The sequence below is a fragment of the Palaemon carinicauda genome, chromosome 37 (assembly GCF_036898095.1).
Source record: "Palaemon carinicauda isolate YSFRI2023 chromosome 37, ASM3689809v2, whole genome shotgun sequence".
NCBI lineage: Eukaryota > Metazoa > Arthropoda > Malacostraca > Decapoda > Palaemonidae > Palaemon > Palaemon carinicauda.
Genome location: NC_090761.1, coordinates 47,540,329 through 47,560,703, shown reverse-complemented (window position 1 = coordinate 47,560,703; position 20,375 = coordinate 47,540,329). Strand labels below are relative to the sequence as shown.

Below are 20,375 nucleotides of genomic sequence, written 5' to 3'. Positions count from 1 at the left end.
TCACAAAAAGAGTAAAAGCCCACTAGTTAAAAGAGTTAATCGGGTCTATAATTTCACAATAATACTCAGGTCTATAATATGGGCTTGAATTAATGAGGTATAATTTCAGAAGAAGAATAAATCTAAGGCCTAAGCCTGAGTTAATGAGGTCTATAATTTCATAGATTAAATCTTAAGAGATGTAATAGCGACTTAATGAGTACTACAGTATAATTTCACAGATTGAATCTTTGATCCAAGCCTAAATTACCGAAGTCTATATTTTCACATTAAATCTATGACCTAAGAGTTATTGAGGTCTATAATTTCACATTTACAGTCAGGTCCACTGCTTAAGCCTGAATTAATGAGGTCTAATTTCACAGATTATTAAACATGTGACCAAAGCCTGAATTTTTTTTTAATCATTAATTTATCCTATATATCCCTTTGACATCCTTTATATTTCTTCCAGCTTCTAAAATTGGACAAGTTATTGATAAAAGCCTATTTAAAATAATAATGCAATAATAACTAACCTGGATCAATAAATTTTTGATGATAAATGATGTATAATGATTTTTTCTCTTCAAAAAAGTAACTTTCAAAAAATTGATTTTAGTGTAGAGAATGGTTTAGAAAATCAAAGCAAACCATCAACACTGGAAATTCATAACTTCTAAATTTCCAAGCATAACAAAATTATTTTGCATATAAATCATTTTAGTTATGAAATTAGTTTGTATATTTCCTAGCTATAAATACATGAATTTGTATCTTTCCTGGCTATAAAAAGTGTCTTCCTTTAATAGTACAATTTCAGCAAGCTGAAACAGACTAACAAGGTGGTCATAGCTGATTGCAGGTAGAAGGTAAGCTCCACCCTCCTGGCATTCAGTAAAGCTCCCACTCTTGACAAACCTAGGACTTAAGGAGAGGTAGATGTTAGAAGTTAGCAAAGGTAGGAAAATTACAAAAATAAAAATCCTTAAAAAATTTGACATTTGTTATTACATGAATACAAACCATTATCCTTTAATAGGAGACTTGGCCTTAGGAAAGAGAAAGTTCCTATACAAACCATCATCCTTTAATAGGAGACTTGGCCTTAGGAAAGAGAAAGTTCCTATACAAACCATCATCCTTTAATAGGAGACTTGGCCTTAGGAAAGAGAAAGTTCCTATACAAACCATCATTCTTTAATAGGAGACTTGGCCTTAGGAAGGAGAAAGTTCCTAACACCAAATATTGGCCAGTTCACTTATTAAGGCTTGTTAATGCAATCACTCCCATAAAGGAGTCAAATTACAGACTTAACCTTCTAATGTCATGGGTATAAAGCGAATGCAGGTGCTAAGCTAGGACCCTTCCTACCCGGTAGACTATTGGAACAAATGTGTCAGTGCACCTTCAAGTGTGACATCCTTGGCATCTTCAGTAATGCCATGCCATTTTACTAGCCAAGCTACAACCCTAGTTGGAAAGGCAGGATGTTATAAGCCCAAGGGCTCCAACAAGTTGAAAACACCCCATTGAAGATAGGAAATAAACTACAAGTAATGAACAATTAGAATAACTGTTACAACATTAAAATAGATCTTTCATAATCAAAATATAAAAACTTATGTCAGCCTTTTCAACATAAAAACATTTGCTGCGTGTTTTAACTTTGAAGTTCCACTGATTCAACTACCTGATTAGGAAGATCATTCTACAATGTGGTCATAACTTCTAGAATACTGTGTAGTATTGAGCCTTATGATGGGGAAGGCAAGAATATTAGAATTAACTGCATACCTAGTATTACAAGCAGGATGGCACTGTCTGGGAAGATCTGAATGTAAAGAATGGTCTGATATGAAAGATCTTATGCAACATGTATAAAGAACTAATTGAACGACAATGCCAGAGATGTTTATCTAGATCAGGAATAAAAATTTAATAGACAGCAAGATATTGTTCAACATATTAAGATGAAAACTAACAGCTGACCACCCGACAGGTGAAGAATGCTCGAAAGAAGGCAGAATGAAAGAAAAAAAGTAAAAAAAAGTCTTTAAAATAAGATTGGTCATAAAAAATCTTAAGCCTTTTACAACATCCCAATATTTTGTGCATTTGAAGAAGAGATCAAATGTGCTTCTCAAAAGGAAATTTGCTATAAAAAATCATCTAAAATTTCAAGTCATACAGTTAAAGAAACCTTATCAATACTGAGATGTAGATGTTGAGGAGCCACTGCCCTTAACCTACTTATAATCATACTTTGAGTTTTGTTAAGAGTTCAACTTCATGCCCCAACAAAGTGCTAAAAGAACCTTTTCTTGCTACCTTGCAGATAGTAATATAACTTAGAAGCTAAGAAATCTGCAGTCTTTATACCAAATACAAAGGAAAAGTACCACTTGGGTCTACACTTTCATAATGCATCAAGGTCCATCAAGAGAGCTTTAATTTCCCAAGATTGAAAAGCTAAACTAGTTAGTTTAGCCTCGGGAAAACAGGAATGAGGAAGATCAAGTTTCTTATAACTGTTTATTGTTAAACATCAACCAAAAGGGTTGCCTTTTCCTTTGGACAGTGAGTGACAGAACCATCTAGTTTAAGTAAAGGAACTGTTACATCTACACCAGAGTGCAGATTTAAGGGTAGCCCACCACTTATGTTCCTGGATTGTATCAAAAAGGGTTTTTTTATGGTTAAATTGTATACCTTTTCAGTTGAAGCCTAAAATGAGTAAAAGCTCTTAGCCGAGTATGATTACTCCAAATCAAATCTGATCTATTGCTCTTCCAAAGAAGATAGGCCTCCTGCTTCTCGAAATACTGTAAACACATCTACAATCATTGAACCAGGGTTTGTCTTTCCCTTGGTACTTAGCACACGAGAAGGGATACCCCTATCAATTATGGAGACTTTATTTTCCTTCAAAACAACAAGACTCAACACTTCCTAGATTTTCATTCAAAACAACAACAACAGACTTACATTATCAAACAATTGTGACCAATTCTAGTTGAAAAAATTACTCAAAATGAAATTCAGGGACAGGCTTTCCTGTCTTCACTACTAATGAAATTAGGGCACAATTAGATGTCCAAATTGGAGAACCAACCTTACTTGTTATAATGCCTGGGGAGTCAATGTATACTAGGTTTAAGCAGGTACCAGACCTGTGAGTAGCTTTACATATGATTTGCTCACAGCCTGATTTAGAGGTAAAATTCAATAAGCCATGGCAATCAGTAGATAAAGCAGCATTTAACCACCCATAGAAAGCATTGAAATCATCAACAAAACCAAATTATTTATCATAGCCATAATGGCAAGAAGACAATTGAAGATAGAATAATCCATGTCTGGATTCCGGTAGATAGAAAAATAGAAGTTATGTCTACCACAGACTTATTACCTGAATCTCATGACATTCACATTTAGAGCAGGATTTATGAGAAGCAGAGTACTCAGTCCTGATATACACAGCCATTTCCCTTGGTCTAGGAATGGCAGCATCCAGTTTCAAAATTACTGGTTTCTTAAAACCTGTAGTAAGTAGCTCAGACAAGTGTCTCATTTGAGAAACCAAAGTTCCTGAGCTTAAAAGAATATACTGTACTGTCTGGATGCAACTTGAATATTTGCATCCAGTCCACGAAGACTGCAATACAGTTGACAAAATGGCGAAAGTAAAGGACATACTGGCCTTGGATTTTGCTTAATGTCATCTGACAGGATGAGAATTAAAAAGCAATAAAAAAATTCTTCATACTAAACAATTAGTTAAACAATACTGATACAAAATAAATACAAAATATATAAAAAGTGATTGATACAACCCATAGACTAGATTTAAAAAAAAATATGAAATTTATCAACATGCAGAGCCAACACCATGCAAGGTTAAGTACCATTAAAAAATAGCCACTTCAACTGAAGGGAGGACAGTAAGGATGGCTTTGAAAATTACTACCTGTGAGGGAGATAAAGAAATCAATAAGGAAAAGACAACCTCTTGATAAACCACCAAGCATCCATGGCCCTTCTATCAAGACTGCTCAACACATTTAAAAAAGGAGGAAGAAAAATAAAAGAATAGTAGCCTAGTGTACCCTCAAGCAAAGGAACTCTACCCAAAGACATTGCAAGACCATGGTACAGGGGCTTGGTAATACACAATACTTAGAGAACAATGGTTTGATTTTGGAGCATCCACCTAGAAGAGCTACTTACCATAGCTAAAGTGTCTCTTCTACCCTTACCAAGAAGAAAGTAGCCACCGAACAATTAAAGTGAAGTAGTTAAATAATTGAGTGAAATACTGCTTAGTAACCTCTGGAACAAATTACATGTTAAAAAGAATTTATTTTGTAAATTATCCAAAAATTTTAACTTAGAAGGGACCTCTATATAAAATTTGATGAGTTGGGCCAAAAAATAAAGGCATTAATGAAGATATAAAAAACATGAAAGTTACTCAAAATTAGATGCTTTTAAAACCAAATAAATGGGGACCACCTAATGAACAGAGATACTTAATTAACATGAAGATGATATTTACGTCATTCTGCATACATGGCTTTACTATAAAAAGGATTGCTATCTTACTCTCAAAGTTCATTAAATGTTTACAAAACAAAACACCATGCTACAATTTTCTATTTACCTTTACAGTTATGAAGGGATGCTATATTAACTTTTAACCAGTTCTCAATCATATGGACTCCAACCAAACAGTTATACAGCTTAGAAAAAAACTTGATGAAACAAGTTTAATATCAATCTACCATTATGTATGAGGACTGTGTACATGCAAGCAGTCAAAACCACACCTTTACTATCGGTTACCAAAAAACAATACATTTCCAGTACTTTTAATCCCATTTGTAAACTAGTATAAATATTTCAGCAAAACTTACTGCAACTTTTTGACTCTGAGGTACTGATTGTCACAATTTCTTTTGATTTATCAAGATGATAATTAAGACTCCAATTACACAATACTGTACTTGGGCTGTATCAAAATGAACAATTTAAATGTCGAAGCCCCAATACCAAAGCCTTGTCTGAAATAAAAAATCTGTATTAATTACATAAGGAAAAATCTATATAGTACAGTTCAACTATTCACAGATTATTAAAGTCTTCAATTACATAAAACTTCCAAGATGACAAATTCGGAGATAATTTGTATTTTTCCTAACCATACAAACCTTAGCTATTTATATATAGTTTACTTTCGGCGTAGCTAAAATGACGAGCCATTAGAATTTTAACGAGGGTTTTACCCCCCGCGCTAGTTAGCAAGGGGGTAGGGGAGTGGTAGCTAGCTACCCCTCCCCCCCTCACACACCGGTGAACTGCTTCACTTCGAGGTAGGACTTGCCTTGGGAGACAGGGCTGGCGGCCAAATATGTGTAAATAGCTAAGGTTTGTATGGTTAGGAAAAATACAAATTATCTCCGAATTTGTCATTTGTTCCGTAACCGAAATACAAACCACGCTATTTACGTAGGGTGACTTTCCTTTAGGTAGGGTGGAAAGTCCCCAGCCTTACTGGCTTTGGCTTACCCGGGGACTCGGAATCCGAGTGAGCAGCACTCGAGAAAAAGAGTCCCTGCACCTCGCAAGTTTCTTGCTACGCAAGAAACGTGCGGCCTACATAAGCTTGTGTGTGGAGGGAAGAAGTGTGACTTGTCCTAGGAAGTCGACCTGAAGTCCTTTAGCTGGAATTCTAGGCTAGGACGTTCCCAATACCACCCCGTCAGGGTATGGGGGATGTGACAGTATCAACTTAATACTAAGAACACAAGGAAGCATGGTTTGCCTGCAGAGGTTTGAGGTCAGCTATGCAGAGAACCCAGGATGCTGCTTTCCCCAAGAGAGGGGAGGATGAAGAAAGAAGTAAGGGCCAGATATACTCTTTCATTCATGCAGTCTAAAACCGGGTAACAATGCCCTCAACCTTCTGCTACCTGTCCATTAAGGAGCCTAAGGTTAGACCAGCTGTTGTGTAGCCACCACAGGGCCGATAGGAAATGTATCGAGGCTCCTGTGGGTTGAATTGAATTGAATATAGGATTTAGGCATTAAGCCAAGCACTGGGGCATCAAAGGCCATTCAGCGCTATATAACGAAAATCATTCAATCATATCTGTATACTCACACCATTCATTTTAACCTTTCATAGAAATCGCAACACTTTCATACAATAAAATCTAGATGTGAAATAAATAGGGATTAAAAGGGTAAAATAAATAAATAAATTAATAAAATCAATTATAGCTCGTAATATAACCCAATACTTTGTATGAATTTTCTCAAGTTCAGGGTATTACAGTTTTTCCCCAGTATATCTCTTAACGGTTTGTCCTGGAGTAAATGTGTCCTCCTCTGGAGATTAAAAACAGGACAATCGACTAAAATATGTTTAACATCCATTGTCACTTGACAGGTATTACAAAGAAGGGCCTGTCTCCCTTCCCCACTCTTCATTAAATAATTGTGCGTTGCATGTGTATGGCCAATACGCAGCCTAGTTAAAATAATGGTATCCCTTCTACTTGTAGAATTACAAGATGACCATTTATCCACCAATGGGTGGATTTGTTTCAATTTTGTATTGGTGTTCAGTTCAGACCATCGAGCTTGCCACTTATTTTTACAGTAAAGATGAATCTCACTTTTAAGATCTTTGTAAGGAATACTCAAGGGGGATGGATTACTTAGCCCTGAAGCTTCCTTTGCTGCCTTATCTACTTGTTCATTCCCATCCACCCCAACATGGGCAGGGACCCAACAGAAGTGAACACTGATACTCTTCCTAGATAGCAGAAGTACTAACCAGTCCTGCACCTCTTGTACTAGATGATGGCCTGGCATAATTTGTTTTAATGAGAGTAAAACACTATTGGAATCTGTAAAAATTGTATAAAAACTATTTTGGTTGCCATTTTTAAAAATATGTTGGACTGCGAGAATTATTGCGTACAGCTCAGCAGTAAATATTGAACAAGAGGATGGGAGTTTCCTTCTAATAACAATATCCCCCACCACAGCTGCACTTCCAACTCCTGCAGCCGATTTGGAGCCATCTGTAAAAACATGTTTCCCATGATGTTGAGCAGCATGATTTAAAAACTCACTTTTCATTACCCTACTAGGTAAGGTATTTTTCCCTCCTGCCGTAAAACATACTTTAACAGGTGGATTACACCAAGGAGGAGACTTGGGATATCCTACCTCTGCTATCTGTGCTGTTAACAAGCCTACTTCTCTAGCATCCTTTTTCAGCTGTACTTCCAAAGGCTTAGGCACTCTAGATCTGTTAGGAGCCCGATCTAAAGGTGCCCTAACATATTTACAGTTAGGATTGTTTCTCACAGCAAGGGACCTAGCTAAAAACCTCAAACTCAACTCCTCTCTGCGAATGGAAAGGGGAGGTATGCCAGAATCAACATAGAGACTGTCAATGGGAGATGTTCTGTAAGCACCTGTGCAGATGCGAAGCCCAGCATTGTGAACAATATCAAGTTTTCCAAGTAAAGTCTTTGTAGCTGACCCATATATTTGGCATGCATAGTCTAACTTGCTCAGACACAAAGATGTATAAATTCTAAGCAAAGTTGTTCTATCAGCACCCCAATCAAAATGCGATATCACTTTCAGAATGTTCAGTGACTTAACCCTGATAGATAGGTCATTTATATGGGGACCAAATGTCATTTTCTTGTCGAAAATGACTCCAAGAAACTTGACACTATCCTCATATGGCAAAATACAATCATTTAAGAAAAGGGTGGGGATCTCTTCCCTTTTACGAGTACGAGTAAAGCGAATGGCTTTGGTCTTCTGAGGAGAAAACATGAATCCACGAGAATTTGCCCATGCGGAAGCAGCATTTATAGCAATTTGAAGATTTTGGCATGCTTGTAGTGCAGATGATCCACTACAATAAATTGCAAAGTCATCGACAAATAGTGATCCTTGTATGCCAGGAGGTATGTGACTAATGAGACTATTAATTGCAACAGCAAACAAGGTCACACTCAATACGCTGCCTTGGGGGACACCACCTCCTTACATGTAGGATGAAGATAGTTCTGACCCTACTCTCACTTTAATGGAGCGGTTTGATAAAAATTCTTCAATAAAAGAGAACATATGTCCTCCTATACCCCACGAGGCCAATTGCTTTAAAATACCACCCCTCCATGTGGTGTCATATGCCTTTTCGAGGTCAAAAAAGACACCCACCACCTGGTTTTGCTTAGAAAAAGCATTTGAAATTTCCCTTGATAACATCAGCAAAGGGTCTAGAGTACTTCGGTTCTTCCTAAAACCAAACTGTCTGTTAGATAAAAGATTTTTTGATTCTAGATACCACACAAGTCTGTTGTTGATCATTCTCTCAAATAGTTTGCATATGCAACTGGTCAAGGATATGGGCCTATAACTAGATGGCAGTTCTGGGTCTTTACCAGACTTGTGGCCTGGAATTACAATTGAAGTATGCCAGGAATCAAGAGATGTATGAGAAGCCCATAGACCATTAAAGGTTTCTAATAAAAATTCCTTGGTATCCACTGGAAGATGTGATATCATTTCATACCGGATGCCATCCTCACCTGGGGCAGTTAAAGAAGAGCTGGAGATAGCATTTTGCATCTCCTCCATACTAAAAGGCAGGTTAAAAGCTTCAGTATTTGAAGAAGCAGGAGGAACAACAGATGTTGATGCTCTAATTTGTTGAAATGCTGGGGAATAGTTGTCAGCACTTGATACATGAGCAAAGTGCTTAGCAAGAACCTCTGCTACATCTTTGGGGTCAGATATATATCTTATTTTCCCTTAATATTGGTAGAGGCTTAGGGACGAATTTACCTAGAAGTTTCCTAATCTTGTCCCATATTTCCTTTGAAGGAGTTTTGGTATTAATATTAGATATATATTTCTTCCAAGATGCTCTCTTTGCTTTTTTAAAATTCTTTTTTGTTTGGCACAGGCTCTGAGATATGCTATTCTATCTGCTAAATAGTTTGTCCTAAAGTATCTTCTGAAGCAAGTTCGGGTCACTTTTCTTGCGTTGGCACATTCTTTACTCCACCAAGGAACTACAGAGCGATGAGGTAAACCGCATGTTTTAGGTATAAACTTGCTAGCATTATCATCAATAATATTTTCAAGATGTTTATAGGCATGCACTGTAGATGTAAATTCATCAAATTCTTTATCAGTGTGTGAACAGTTTTCATAAGCTGCCCAGTCTGCCTCATCTATCTTCCATTTTGGTGGACACTGAGAAGGAAGATTATGGACATAATTTAACATATTTGGCGAATGGTCACTGCCATGTAGGTGTTCATTTACTGATTTTGGTTTCCTGTAGACAAATTACCTTCGTGTCTGAGTCCCTGGTTAAAGTTTTTATTTGCTCAATGCCAGTACTTAGACCTCTGCAATTCCACTGGATGATAGACATTATCTTTTGTTATTATTTTTCTTTGTCTCATTTGTCTTTTGGGACTTTTCAGATGAAGCCATGTAAGGCCTGGAGATGGAAGGCTTTACTAGGTCACCACTCTTCTTTTCTTTCTTTCTAGGATCTTTATAAGAGTCAACCTTAGGATCATGAGCAGTAGGGCACTTACCTGGCTTAGATGAAGGTGAGGATGATGGGGACCTTTTCCTCTTTGGAAGATCTTTTTTCCAATCTCCATCAAATCAGGTAGAGATTCTGCCTGAGACAATACATTTAAGGTGGTGGAAGCCACATTGGCTTCCTTGGAGGATTGTGCTAGAACTTCAACAGTTCGAGCACTTAACCCAGAAGGCTGGGCTACTACCTCTAGGGGAGATGCTCCTATCGGTGACAATACTTTTGGTGTGTTGGACACCATATTGACCTCTTTGGAGGTTTGTGCTCTGGCTTTTATAGCCAGAGCACTTGACCCAGATGGCTGGGCTACTACCACTAAGGGAGATACACCTGACGGGCCAGGTGCTGCCACTGGTCCCCCTGTGGTAGTAAGGGGTAGTGGATTATAATCTTTTGTTGGCATCTTAACCGCGCGAGCAAAATTAAGTTGCCGATTGAGTAAATGCTTTGCATAACCTACACTTATATGTTCAGCATTTGCTTTCAAGATTGCAGCTTCTTCATTCTTGTATTCTCTACATCTTTTATCATTTGGTTTATGATTAGCTTTACAGTTTGCACAGGTTGTATCTGTTGCATTGGCCATGTTCTAACAAAGAACAGTTAATACAGATCTTTGTATTATTGCAGTACCGGGAAGGGTGACCGTACTTGAAACAATTAAAGCATTGTAAAGGCCTAGGTTTATATTCTCGAACACATACTCTTTCATTCTCAATAATTATATGATCTGGTATAACAGGGGTTTCAAATGTTAAAACTACCATGCTTGTTTGAGGGATCTTACTTACTTTCCAAACATTAGCAGGGCACATGTCCAGAATTTCTGGTTCTGAGAATTCATATAGATCTTTATCAAAAACTACTCCTTTATCATAGCTGAAGCTCATATGTGGTTTAATATCCTTAATAGGATCAATTTCTGCAATCTTCATGCCACAAAGCATGTGAGCTTGAGTATCTGATTTTGCATTAATCAAAACAGATTGCTTACCGTATCTACTAATATCCTTACTTTTAATTAAACCAACTCTTTTGTATAAATTTACTAATCTTATAATAGTTATAATTATCTATCTGTAAATATGGTGTAGGCTCCTTTGTGTGGGGTGAGCTTGGAATTAGTGCAACCCCAGTCTGACAACGTCCTGGCCCAGAAAGATTGGGCCTGCTCTTTAGGGAATATTACCGTTTCCTTCGGTACCTTGTCTAACCTAACCAAGGCATGTTCTTTCAATCGGACGAAGCCGTTGAATGGGAATTCTAGTCCCGGAGGGTAAAATTCTAAGTCCTCTAGAGGACGGGTGCCTATGCCCTCTAGAGTTATGGCACCATCAATATATGGAGCATGTAAGGCAAACCTCCAAGGGTTGTTTTTCTCGAAGGGAGGTAACTTCGATGCGTCCGGGGCTGAAGGAGGGGGCATCTGAGTTCCGGAACGGATGAGACTTGCCACCATATCTTTGAGCTCCGACATAGCTCCTCGGTCTGCCCTAGACTGTTGAAGATATTGTTGTATCTGCTCTTTCACAATATCCCTGACCATGGCGGCGGATAAAGGGGGCTCCCGAGCTTGATCCTCTAATGAAGCCCTGGACTTAGTAGACTTTGACTTCTTAGGAGTCACGGTTTTAGGTATAGCAATATGAACATCAGGATCCTTTGAGGGTCCCGGAACCGGTGACACTGATAATGGCAAAGCTGAAGGCTTAAAGGTACGTAGTGGCTTCACCTTGGGTCGTACAGGAATGGAGGAACCTAGAGGAGAAGCCGTAGGTTTATCAAAGCCGTGAAAGGAAGTAGTAGAGGAAGGAGTGTGGGGTGAAAGGGGGTCCACCAACTCAACACCACCTACCTGCTCATCCATGGGTTCCTCGTCCAGACCTAGGTAGGGCTCGGCTTCCGTCACTAAAACCTCTTCCTCAGTTAGAATGGTTTCTCTAATCACTTCAATTAACGGGGCCGCTGTCTCCGGTGGAACTGCTGCAGTAGTAGAGCCTGGGAATAGGCGAGAAGCCATGTCTCCATCAAGGAGATAGGGTGCGCCAGCAGGCGCATTCCTCAGCAAACCCTGACACCCAAGGCCGGAGAGTAGCTCTCGCCTCCCTGAGAGATTCATCATCAGCCTGAAAGAGGAGAGGGAATTAATGATGAAGTCAAAACTGAAGTCAATATACAAAGAGCAATTAATTCTTCGCAAAGAATATTAACAGGGACACTAGAACCAACTTACCTCCTCGCTCAGGAGTAGGGCTGACAGCGCATAGCAGAGCATGCATGCCTCCGGAAACCATATCGTATAGGGGGCTCGTCCCGGTTCCCGAGAGAAGGATATGGCGCAATGGGCATGGGCCCGGCATAGATCATGGCCCATGGGATCAGTAAAGGCAGCGGAGCAACCCCTGGCAGTGCAGCGGACTTTCTGTAAAAAGAAAGAAGACATAAGTCTGGATGTTCCTTGAGATTCTTGTCATTGACTTATGAATCAGAAACACTTAAATTAATTAATGTGTGAGTATGGTAGTAGCTAACACCTTAATAAAATAAGAAATTATAATAGAAAACCAGTAACCACATAGCATGAATCTCTAAACTTCATCGATATCACACTGTTAACTCCGGTTCTGGACTCCTGCTTGATCTCAGTTTTTACCGGAGGTCCGGTAGCAAAGGCCCGTCATCGTGATATCGTGACCGTCTCCGGTACGAACACTATCCTCAATGAATGAGTTATCTCCAGTGAAGCCGGAGATACGATGAAACGGGGGCCTTAACTGTGTAATTGTGATCAAACATGACAAAGGTTCGTGTGTAAAAGGCTTCAGCCGGAGTCCGAGTGCCGGATTTCACCGTTGCACTCCAAAAATCTGCTCCGGAACGATAACTAGTTCTCACCCAATGAGTATCCATTATAGCGGAGCATAACTCAAGGCGGAGCCAAGCATAACTCAAGGCGGAGCTAAGGGTGTCGGTATAAAACGACCCCAATTAATGACTCATACACTAACGTACCTAATAATAGTGTTAGCTATATTAACAGTAACCACATCAATAAATCGTTTATAATATTAAACGTACTATCATCAATTCTGATACTGAGAAGAGGCCTGAATAACCCGTGATCGTATAAAAACGGAGAACGGGAAATTCACCTCTCTTACTCAAAGAAAACGAGAGAAAGGATAACTCATACCTGTAGAACAGGAAACGAGCACTCTATGCTTTCGCTCTCAAGGTTACATATTAAAAATTAACATCACACAATAAATAAGAAAATTAATAAAATTGATTGCTTTTCTTAGTAATAGTAATAACGAAGAATAACGACAACGTAACAAAAAAACAAGGATATAGTCTAAAACGAACCCTCCAGGAGGGTACAAATTAACAGACTAAATCGCTAAGCTTTAAATCGTTACTATGCTTTAAAACGCTATCTTAAATCGCTATTCTTCGTAGGTCCAAATTGGACTTGCAAGCAAATAAATACCATAGTAAAAATTAATAATAATTAATGATAACATAAAAGGCCATAAAACGTAAGTGATATAACCTATCTGACAGAGTACCAGATGGGCAAAATTAACTAGAAAATTTACCGAAGCGAACATACCCAAAATGGCTGCCGATACTTCGGCAGGACAATCGCTTCCAAAACTAAAAACCACCATAATGGAAATAGAACAAATGCCCGGTACTGCCAAAAGCTGCCAAAACAAACTATGGTACTTAACATTGGTAAGGGTGAAGTAACAACGTCAGTCATGTTGAAATAACGAGAAATTCTTCGAAAAAACACTGTGCCCAAAAAAACTATGCTTGCTTCAAGTCCAATTAAAGAAGGATGTCCTAGAGGGCGCGCGTGGTAGGTGTCGTTGGGGAGTTCAACCATGTTATCTAGGGCCTGTCACGGCCCTCCCCATTGATGAAGGGATTATCTAAATGGAAGACAACCTGTGAATAGTGGTTTACACACGCCTTTGTTTAATACACGACACCTACAAGGTGTTCACGCGAGGGTTGTAACCTCTGCATTCCATGCTTTTATCTTTCTCTAGTATATTTGGAAGATTTATATTAGGAAAGGTATAAGGAAGGACCTTTCTCACCGGGCGTCACAGGCCTCTTCCCAGAAATAGATTTTTCCTTCGTCAAAATCCCTTAATTATCTATCTTTCCAGATGCAATTATCCATGTTGGGGGCTTGGGGGTTCTTACTTCTGGAGTCTATGCTCTATTTCTTTTTCCATCCATTCTTCTGGTTTATATACCTCTAGGTGTCTTGGTGCTTTATCACATAAAGCCCCAGAAATCAAACAATTGTCAATTTTTATGCTCTCTAAAATTTTTATTTGCTTCTAAAGCAATCTCAAAACTTGAAAATGATACCCAAGCTTCCCAAAAGCCTTTACTACCATTAAGCTCCATTAAAATTTCTTTGATTGCTCCAAATCTACAGAAGGCTTCATGAATTATGTCATAGCTACAACCAATTGGTATGTTTTTTAAGTGGAGAATTTTCAGATTTTTTGTTGGATCTGGAGAGAGTAAAGTATTACGGTTATTACAAGCATCATTTTCCACCAGTGCCGATAAATTGTCTTTAACAACACTGGTCAAAGAAGTATTGTTGGAGGAATCCTTTTTATTGCCGAGGTTGTCAACAGAGCTTTCCCTATTTAAACAAACAGAAGTCTTCAACGGTGTCTGGGGTTCGCCATTTGATCCAGGGGTACGGGGAATATTAAGTTTACTCATTAATTATTTTTTCAGGGGGAGGGAAGGGGTCATAATAACAATGAAAAAAAAAAACAATGGAAAAAAATATAGTTTAAGGGAGAGAAAAAATTAAGACTGTCTGAAATTCCAAAGAAGACACCGTTAGCCTTTCCTGGAATTAATTTCTCCACCAATGACACCTGTGAAAGCTGCTTACCAAATGTCCACTCCCTACCCTACCACAAAGGGATGGTACCACTATGATTAGAGTGGCTCAAGTGTATGCCAAACACGCTTGATGGGACAGAGCATTTCAAGAATACAATCATCCCCACTCTAATCATAGTGGCAGGCAAACCGGACAGAATGCCGAGAGTCCTATCTCTATAAAATCGCCAACCCCTGGAATCCGAAGGCCAAATTTCCTAAGAGATAGTTCCGCGTGCCAGTATGGGAATACTGACACTCCTAGGTGTCCAAACATTTTCGGGCAGTTGGCAAGACCACCACAGCTCCCACAATTGATTTTGAAATAAAAACCGATCATGGATACAATGTCCCCTCTAAAAAACCTGGACAGTGAAATGGGTAAAAGAGTTTTGACAGCAAGGTTGGAGACAGCTGATAATTATGAAGGAGGAATAAGCAATAAGAGGTAATAGAAAAAGAAAGAAATTTAGAGTCAAACTGAGGAAAAGAAATTCCCCAGTTCGAGAGCCCTCTTGCCCGTCACAAGCCTTCAGCACGGGAATGATATGCTGTGCTGAAGCCCAATGACTTCATCAAGGCATTCTCTCGTTAAGAGGGTAACCAAGAATGAAGAATAACGACAAGGTAACAAATAAATGTAAAGATATAGTCTAATACGAGCACCTTCCTGAGGCGTGTACATAAACCATAAAGCCCAGATCGGTATTCTTAGTTCGTCCAAATTGGACTTGGTAGCAAAAAAATACCAAAGTAAAAACAATAATAAAATAATGATAATAAAAATGGTCATAAATCGTAAGTGATATAACTTAGATGACAGAGTACCAGATGGGCAATATCAACTTGAAAAACTACCAAAGCTAACAAAATTAAAATGGCTGCCGTCACCAAGGAAGGTCAAGCCGCTTCCAAAATTAAAATCCACAACAGTAAAGAGAACAAATGCCCGGTACTGAAAAAACTGTCAAAACAAACTATGGTACTTAACAGCGTCAGTCATGTTGAATTAATGAGACAATCACTTGCGAAAACACCGAGCACAAAACAATTACGACTTTGCGGGCAAGTCCAAAACAGAAGGATGACCTAGAAGGCGTTCGTGTGGGTGACGTGGCGTGGTCCAAGTGTGGTTTCTGGGGTCTTTGTTACGGCCCTTCCCTTGATGAAGGAGTTACCTAAATGGAAGACAGCCTGTGAATAGTGGTTTTCACACGCCCCTGATGTATACACGACACTCACGAGGTGTTCGCGCAAGGGTAGTAACCTCTGCATTCCATGCTTTTATTTTTCTCTGGTATAATTGGAAGATTTATATCAGAAAAAGTAGAAAGAAGGAATTTTTCACCGGCCGTCACAGGTCGACCCAGAAAGGAGCATTTCACGGAGCAGCACAGGTAGAGCCCAGAAAATTGTCTTTAACAACACTGGTCAGAGAAGTATCATTGGAGGAATCCTTTTTATTGCCGAGGTTGTCAACAGAGCTTTCCTTATTTAAACAAGCAGAAGTCATCAACGGTGTCTGAGGGTCGCCATTTGATCCAGGGGTATGGGGAATATCAAGTTTACTCAATTATTTTTTGGGGGGAGGGAAGGAGTCATAATAACAATGAAAAAAAATAAAGTTTAAGGGAGAGAAAATATTAAGACTGTCTGAAATTCCAAAGAAGACACAGTTAGCCTTTCCTGGAATTAATTTCTTCACCAATGACACCTGCGAAAGCTGCTTACCAAATGTCCACTCGCTACCCTACCACAAAGGGATGGTACCACTATGATTAGAGTGGCTCAAGTGTATGCCAAACACGCTTGATGGGACAGAGCATTAAAAGAATACAATCATCCCCACTCTAATCATAGTGGCAGGCAAACCGGACAGAATGCCGTGAGTCCTATCTCTATGAATCCGCCAACCCCTGGAATCCGAAGGCCAAATTTTCCTACGAGATAGTGCTGCATGCCAGTATGGGAATACTTACACTCCTAGGAGTCCAAACATTTTCAGGCAGTTGGCAAGACCACCACAGCTCCCACAATTGATTTTGAAATAAAAACCGATCCTGGATACAATGTCCCCTCTAAAAAACCTGGACAGTGAAATGGGTAAGAGTTTTGACAGCAAGGTTGGAGATAGCTGATAATTACGAAGGAGGAATAAGCAATTAGTAATAGAAAAAGAAAGAAATTTAGAGTCAAACTGAGGAAAAGAAATTCCCCAGTTTGAGAGCCCTCTTGCCCATCACAAGCCTTCAGCACGGGAATGATATGCCGTGCTGAAGCCCGATGACTTCATCAAGGCATTCTCTCGTTAAGAGGGTTGTAGCACATTGAGATCGTGAGTTCCAACGGCTCTCGTGTCCACGTATCCTACCCAACTTATCCTTCGAGACAACCTTAACTATTCGGGGAAGGATAACCATGCTTTGTTTTTAACGTCCCTGATTTATACACTGAATATTTGCACCGAGGTTAAAACTCCATTAATTCCACTATGGTCAAATTTCTCTGCTGTATCACTTACAGAAATTTTAAGCCATACTTTTATAAAACATTTGAAACATTTTAACTGAAAATGCAATCATTAACAAATCCCAAGCAGCAGTCAAAAGTTGCATCTCAAATACTTTCCAGAGTACTTGTTCTTTTAGAATAAATTTTGAACAGTTATAAAAGATGAGCTTCACATACAAATTGCCATAACAAAATAGATAATTAGAAATTAGCTGCTGATCAAACTGGCAACTTCTTTGAAAGCAAATAAAAATAATTACCTTTGACTTGTCCTCTGAGAATAACATCTTTACTCTCCTACAGTGAATCCTCGGCGTTTGCTGCTAGATTTACTTAGGCTACAAGTTCAGGTCATATCTGCAAAAGAAATTTGAGTAAATATTGGGTTTTGAATACTTTAGATTTTGTAGACTACCATCAGTTTTTAAATTATCAAAGTTAATGATCAGTATCTAAACCTGCTAAAGCCATTTACTGACCTATTGTACATCATACTTCGGAAAACTCAGTCTTTAGTATTTAATCCAGGAGTTACATGAGCAAGGATTATCACCATCTGCTACTTTTGACTTATCAACTTCAAACTCAAAATTTCTTACTGATTAAGTAAGCAATGATACTTTTTATAAGACTAAAGTGTTAATACCATTTTCTCAAAATTTCTGCTGCAGAGTAATTTATTAAGACATTTGCAGAAGAATGGGTAGAAGTAGTAGAAGAGAAAATCGGGCTAAGGAGAGGAATCTTAGCCTGGGACCCACCTGCCTCACTTACCTCCCTACCTGGATCCGGCTCGTCAAGGGTCATCGGCTCTATGTCGAGGCTGATAGCAGCGACGTCTTCCGCTATGGCCTCGCCCATCTCCTCCTGGTCTTGAGCTAAGAGCAAGGTCTCTATCTTAGCGATGATGGGGTCCGCCACATCTTTAGGAACCGCAGCCGATGTCTTGGCGTTAGGGTAAATAAGATTACACCATTCCTCGGATATAACATAAGGCTTCTTAGCCTTAACGTTGCGGGCGAACCCGCCAACCCAGACCTTAAGGGTCGCCAGGGCTGAGGTCTTAGCAGACTGGGAGCTCTGAAAGAGAATAGACAGTTACTAGTGGCAAGTGACTTCAACGTAGGAAGTGAACTAAGGTGGTTTAGATATCTCCTTTATGAAAAAACGGGATCATTCAACTAGATGATCAGTGGAAATGACAGAAATGTCAAAGATTAAAACTTATGTAAATCTAAATAGTAACTGCAGTTCCACTTACCGATTCCAAGGCGATTGTTTAGACCAGCTTATAGCAGACCACACAGTTGTCGGGGTGCCAGACTGTCAGTTCATCGACAAGGACAGCACAGTGGGCGTGTGACCTACACACATCGTGGCCGCACTCTTGCTTAAGCACAGCCGCACAGGCTGTCATCTTACAGCGGACCACCTGTAAAATAAAGATACGTAAGTATCCCGTAGTAGGCAAGGGTCCTAGAGGAGCCAGGGGGGCTCAGGGTGCTAAAAATAAACCGGCAACCGCCGACTAGGTATTACATTCTAAACCTTAAGAGTAATCAGTATAAAACTCTTAACTTAGGTAAAATGCAAACAAATCAAATCCATATAGCTATGATCATTCAGAAGAGGGATAGTCTAGCATAAAGTATAATGAATAATATTATGGTTATAATGATCATACCGTTGGCTCCGGGAAGACAACAGACACCCAGGGGTCATCGCTAGCCTACCGGGGTAGGCGGGACAAACGGGTAGGGAGGGGAGGGGGAGAGTCAGAGACTCGCCACCAGTCGCAAGGACCTAAACAAAGTAAGAACCAAAAAAATTGACAAAGTTCGACAAAGCTCTAAAGTTACAAAAGGGATTCCTGCAAATAAAAGGGGGCTAACATCGTGTGGGGTCCATGGGATGCGGAACGTCACACGGGAGGGGGGGAATCCTATTGACTGGGTCCCGTGGGGTGCAGAACGACACGGGGGAAACGCTGGAAAAACCCAAAGCATAGCTGAAATCCCTCCAGCCGATCGATGGCCAATCAGAGCGGCGGAGAAAAAACTGCTACGAAAGGGCAGGGAGTAAGCGTAAAAAAAAAGGGATAACAAGCCTCGCTAGTGTTCACGGCCCCAACTAGGGGAAGGAGTCAGTCGACACCCCAGGTGGGGGGGGGGGGGGGGGGGGCTGACTGGAGAACGAGAGGACTACCCGTAAGGAAAAACTGCTGACTCCAAGTCTCTGAGATGAGAGGCATCCCTGGAGTGGGGATGGGGTAGGCAGGTGGGGGGGGGGTGCCATACCCCTGCAACGAGAACAAGCCAATGGGGAGGCAGGAGGCGATCACGTGGGACAGGGAGACCAGGCGTACCAACCTGGCCGATGAACCACGAATATAACAACGCAATGATCAAAAACGGATAATAGACCAAGGTAAAATAATATGATATAATATATGATATAATGAATAGGTAAGGCATGCGGCTAAAGTAGGATAGCAAGAGAGGGAGGCAGGGAAATAACGAGCCGAGCCCTCCAGCGCGGGTCAGTTCCGAGCTGGACAGGAGGGCCAACATTAACAAAATGGGGGCCAACATAAAATCGGGTAGATGCCGATCGTAATAAAACAATACACTAAAAGGAAATGCCTCGTGAGATTCCCACTCAAACTAAAGCAAAATAACTAGGTGGTAATATAAAAATACTATCGTATTCTGCTAGGTAAAAAACGTAATAGCGTGAAGTAACCAACTAGGGAGCGCCCGAAGGCGAGCAGGCATGCCAACCTAAGATCAACTATGATACATAGGATAATATAACAGCGAGAAATATAATCATAATCATGTAATAATAATAAAATAACACAGGGTGTGATCGGTAATAAAACCCAGCGAAGGTTCGAAACTAAAAAAAATTAGTATAGGACTAATTTTAAGGCGTTAAGAATGAGTGAAAGGAGGTAGCCAGCCAGCACGGCGGCCGCGAACAGTAACAAAAAACTGTGATAGAAATAAAACTCATAGATCTGGTACTTAACTTAGATGGGGAGACAGTAGAGCCCGGCCATGAATGAATCCTGGGTAAATAACGAGAAAAAACACCACAGAACACAGTGTGCGCTAAATGGTTTGGGCATGCTGTTTGTAATCCCCAAGAGAGATTAGTTCACTAAACTTTCAACTGGGCTCCACAAGGCACTAGAAGAGTTGGAAGATCCAGGCCTACATGGCAGAGGACTATGAAGCGTGAAGTATATGTGGACAGGAGAAGTATTGATTTAAGAGGTATAGATGGAGGCAACTGGTGAAA

The 20,375-nt window shown here is 39.8% G+C and overlaps 1 protein-coding gene across 8 annotated transcripts in view; it reads right to left on the bottom strand.

Moving 5' to 3' along the window:
* LOC137629630 (uncharacterized) overlaps positions 1-20,375 on the bottom strand; it is a 110,776-nt gene that overhangs the window by 76,168 nt on the left and 14,233 nt on the right. For 2 of the 8 annotated variants that reach the window (XM_068361144.1, XM_068361146.1), the window contains 3 exons: positions 18,334-18,504; positions 17,847-18,152; positions 17,333-17,429 (listed from right to left, as the gene is read on the bottom strand). The gene's annotated coding sequence lies outside the window, so the exon portion shown is untranslated. Of the gene's footprint in view, positions 1-44; positions 907-4,896; positions 5,044-17,332; positions 17,430-17,846; positions 18,153-18,333; positions 18,505-20,375 lie in introns of those variants that run through there. The other 6 variants (XR_011041558.1, XR_011041559.1, XR_011041560.1 and 3 more) reach the window with 6 other exon arrangements.